Below are 4,850 nucleotides of genomic sequence, written 5' to 3' on the forward strand. Positions count from 1 at the left end.
GTGACTCCCAAAGGTCTAAATTACAAGTTAAACAACAAAATTGAAATGTGATAATTTAAAGGGGTTGAGAATAGGTCAGGAAAACTTAAAAGATAGGAAAGATGTGTCAGACACAAAATATTGTGGTTGGAGCTGTGTTGAAAAACTCTCCATTCCCACGTGACAGGTGTGCGACTCCCAAAGGTCTAAATTACAAGTTAAACAACAAAATTCACATGCAATAATTAAAAAGGGTTGAGAATAGGTCAGGAAACATAAAAGATATGAGAAGATGTGTTAGACACAAAATATGGGGGTTGGAGCTGTGTTGAGAAACTCTCCATTCCCATGTGACAGGTGTGTGACTCCCAAAGGTCTAAATTACCAGTTAAACAACAAAATTCACATGCAATAATTAAAAAGGGTTGAGAATAGGTCAGGAAACATAAAAGATATGAGAAGATGTGTCAGACACAAAATATGGGGGTTGGAGCTGTGTTGAGAAACTCTCCATTCCCACGTGACAGGTGTGTGACTCCCAAAGGTGTAAATTACAAGTGATAGAACAAAATTCAAATGTAATAATTGAAAGGGGTTCAGAATAGGTCAGGAAAAATTAAAAGATAGAACAAGATGTGTCAGCAGATAAGATTGTGGTTGGAGCTGAGTTAAGAAACTCTCCATTCCCACGTGACAGGTGTGTGACTCCCAAAGGTCTAAATTACAAGTGATAGAACAAAATTCAAATGTTCAGAATAGGTGAGGAGAGCTTAAAAGATAGGAGAAGATGTGTCAGACACAAAAGAATGTGGTTGGAGCTGAGTTAAGAAAGTCTCCATTCCCACGTGACAGGTGAGTGACTCCCAAAGGTGTAAATTACAAGTGATAGAACAAAATTCAAATGTAATAATTGAAAGGGGTTCAGAATAGTTGAGGAAAAATTAAAAGATAGAACAAGATGTGTCAGCAGATAAGATTGTGGTTGGAGCTGAGTTAAGAAACTCTCCATTCCCACGTGACAGGTGAGTGACTCCCAAAGGTCTAAATTACAAGTGATAGAACAAAATTCAAATGTAATAATTGAAAGGGGTTCAGAATAGGTGAGGAAAAATTAAAAGATAGAACAAGATGTGTCAGCAGATAAGATTGTGGTTGGAGCTGAGTTAAGAAACTCTCCATTCCCACGTGACAGGTGTGTGACTCCCAAAGATGTAAATTACAAGTGATAGAACAAAATTCAAATGTAATAATTGAAAGGGGTTCAGAATAGGTGAGGACAAAATAAAAGATAGGAGAAGATGTGTCAGACACAAAAGATTGTGGTTGGAGCTGAGTTAAGAAAGTCTCCATTCCCACGTGACAGGTGTGTGACTCCCAAAGGTCTAAACTACAAGTGATAGAACAAAATTCAAATGTAATAATTGAAAGGGGTTCAGAATAGGTGAGGAGAGCTTAAAAGATAGGAGAAGATGTGTCAGACACAAAAGATTGTGGTTGGAGCTGAGTTAAGAAACTCTCCATTCCCACATGACAGGTGAGTGACTCCCAAAGGTGTAAATTATAAGTGATAGAACAAAATTCAAATGTAATAAATTGAAAGGGATTCTGAATAGGTGAGGAAAAATTAAAAGATAGGAGAAGATGTGTCAGACACAAAAGATTGTGGTTGGAGCTGAGTTAAGAAAGTCTCCATTCCCACGTGACAGGTGTGTGACTCCCAAAGGTCTAAATTACAAGTGATAGAACAAAATTCAAATGTAATAATTGAAAGGGGTTCAGAATAGGTGAGGAAAAATAAAAGATAGAACAAGATGTGTCAGACACAAAAGATTGTGGTTGGAGCTGAGTTAAGAAACTCTCCATTCCCACGTGACAGGTGTGTGACTCCCAAAGGTCTAAACTACAAGTGATAGAACAAAATTCAAATATAATGATTAAAAGGGGCTCAGAATAGGTGAGGAAAAATTAAAAGATAGGAGAAGATGTGTCAGACACAAAAGATTGTGGTTGGAGCTGAGTTAAGAAACTCTCCATTCCCACGTGACAGGTGTGTGACTCCCAAAGGTCTAAGTTCCAAGTGATAGAACAAAATTCAAATGTAATAATTAAAATGGGTCAGAATAGATGATTATTTAAAAGATAGGAGAAGATGTGTCAGACACTCAATATAGTGGTTTGGTCTGTGTTGAGAAACTCTCCATTCCCACGTGACAGGTGTTTGACTCCCAAAAAGGTCTAAATTACAATGGCAACAACAAAATGCAAGTGTAATAATTAAAAAGGGTTTTGAATAGGTAAGGAAAGGTTAAAATATACGAGAAGATATGTAAAACAAACAATACAGGGGTTGGAGCTGTGTTGAGAAACTCTCTATTCCCATATGAGAGACAGCCGCATGAAAATTGTGACTATACTATTGATCTCTATATCAATTGAGAGATTAAAGTCCCATGTCATTTATGTAACTTGCCTGGTATGGTTTAACTTTGACTGAAGTATCATGACAAGTTAGACATTGAGGAATTACAGCCTTATATTGGTAGTAGATGTGAGGAAAATCTATAAGAACTAGAGGTAGTTTTGTGACTCCAAATGCTGTTAATTTGAATTGATGAATGAAATTATTAGAGGAAACTGGTTTTTTAAAAATAATGATGGTTGAAAACTTTAGACACCCCTTCCAATACTTAATTAGTATTTTACTACTAAGATATGACGAGGGGAATATAAGCATAATATGATATTAACCGGGGATATTAACTTTCTAAAACAGCAATTGATTTACATTGTAAAGGAGCATCCTTTACTGTGTAAGAAGAGTTTGGGACATGGAAGTTTGTGGACTGAAAATGACAAAACTTTGCTTGAATCGGCAATTTACCAATTCTTTTTGACTGCTAGGGTAACAAACATTTACACAACATATTTTGTGAAAGACTTTCCACAGCAAAGAACATTGACAATAAAGAGAAACACATGTACATTTAGCTGCCTACCTCCACATGGTATAGATGATTTTATATTGGCTGATATGTGTTTCTTTATCCTCCATGGATTGGCTGTGGGTTTGAACATCCTTTGAGGGCAAATGGTGCATACCATTTCGCCCTGTCCACAGCTCATAATGCTATCAGCATTATTGCGTCTTGTTATTGAAGTATGCATCCTAAAGTGAGACAAAATATTTGAATTAATGATGCCTTTCTTTACCTTGATTAGCCAACATTCATGAAAGAATTAAGCAGCAGTCAATGGAGAATTTACTTGTGGGGATTTTCCATATTGTCTTGCCCAGGGTTGGGATATTTGACAAATTTCATAACACTATTTCCAAAGCCCCACTATGCCCAAAGATGGGGAGGGTGGAGGTTGACGTTGACTGCCACATTATCCTTTGCTTTTATTAACTTCAAGATGTCTTTGAGACACAGGCTCCAAAATGTAGAAGGTATGCATGAACCTCTATCTATAAATTACGCCAAACACAGCTCTGTAGCATGTTCGTACCTGTAAATTGCACGCGTCCGTCCATGGTTCACTGACGGTAGTCGTACATGGCTGTGACCATATAACTCCTTTTTCCCTATCTCCAGTCAGCGATCAAGTAGTAAATCAGTAAGTACATACATATACACGTGGACGAGTCGGTTTAGAGTGCTGCAACAGTTATTGCGTCTCATTCCCTTCTGTTACAAGTCTATCACAAATGACTGATAAAAAATGATACTCACTTTGTGCTCATGCACTTTCTCTACTATACGGTGGTTTCAATCGGGTTTGATCTCACAGCGTACGGTACCCAGTCACCTAGCGGAGAAGACTGTACAGTTGTATGCAGCATTAGTACGATCGTACGAACAGCAATAGTTATTTGAGGGAAGCGCTCGTAAAAGCGTGGCCTATGACCTTTGATCTCATATTCCGTGACTAAACGTGAGCATTCCCACATGACACATTTCATTTCCAGGTGACAGGCTCCCTGTCGCGCGCACTACCCCTATCCTTTCAAAGGCAGTGTGATATTTTGCGAACCCTACATTGCAACTAGAAAATAATACAAGGTATCGAGAGTACGGTATTGATTTTCGCGTCAATTTGGAAGATTATTACACAAGAAACCTCAAATAACTACATTTTTGCGGTTATCAATGATCAGTGAACGATACCACTGCACTTACACTTAGTAAAGTAAAGTAAAATAAGGTGCTTTGGGTTTCTTGAGTCATAAAGCCGTTCAAAAACAATAAAGATACATTAGTGAAGGTAAGACTTTACAAACAAACGAACAACAGCTACGCATTGACAGCGCCTCGTTTTCAACACAACCGTGAACGGATCTAAACATAGATATTCTCACACTACTGTTAGAAGAACACAGCAATGAAACATTAGCCAAAAGACACACAAACTCAAGCGACTGATGAAGGAACTACTCAGGGTTCCGAAACGAAAGCGTCAAAGGATCACAGGTTCTGAGACAGTGTCTAAGTGTCCGAAATGTGTCAAATGGTTTGTCGGGAGTTTTGTTTTGCTTTTTGGAAAATCCATTCAGGCATTTATTCTGAGAGGATAACCCCGCTTTGATTGTTTCCATATCTCTAATGAAAACGAAATATTTAAAGTGCTTAATACTAGACGATATATTGTATTTTCTTCGTGTAACATGAAGCGTACCTTCTCATTCAGTATACACAAGTAGAGTTACGGCAATAAAAGGTAAGCTTCATCAAATGAGGAATAACGTCTATCAACAATACAGTCACTGTAGTTTCTTCTTCCTCTTCAGATGACCTCAACTGTTCTGTACAAGATGACACCAAAAAATGAAAGTTTTTATCAAGTTATTGAAGGCAATACAAGAAAGCTAATCT

This window comes from Ptychodera flava, assembly GCF_041260155.1.
Source record: "Ptychodera flava strain L36383 chromosome 3 unlocalized genomic scaffold, AS_Pfla_20210202 Scaffold_25__1_contigs__length_14229661_pilon, whole genome shotgun sequence".
Lineage (NCBI taxonomy): Eukaryota > Metazoa > Hemichordata > Enteropneusta > Ptychoderidae > Ptychodera > Ptychodera flava.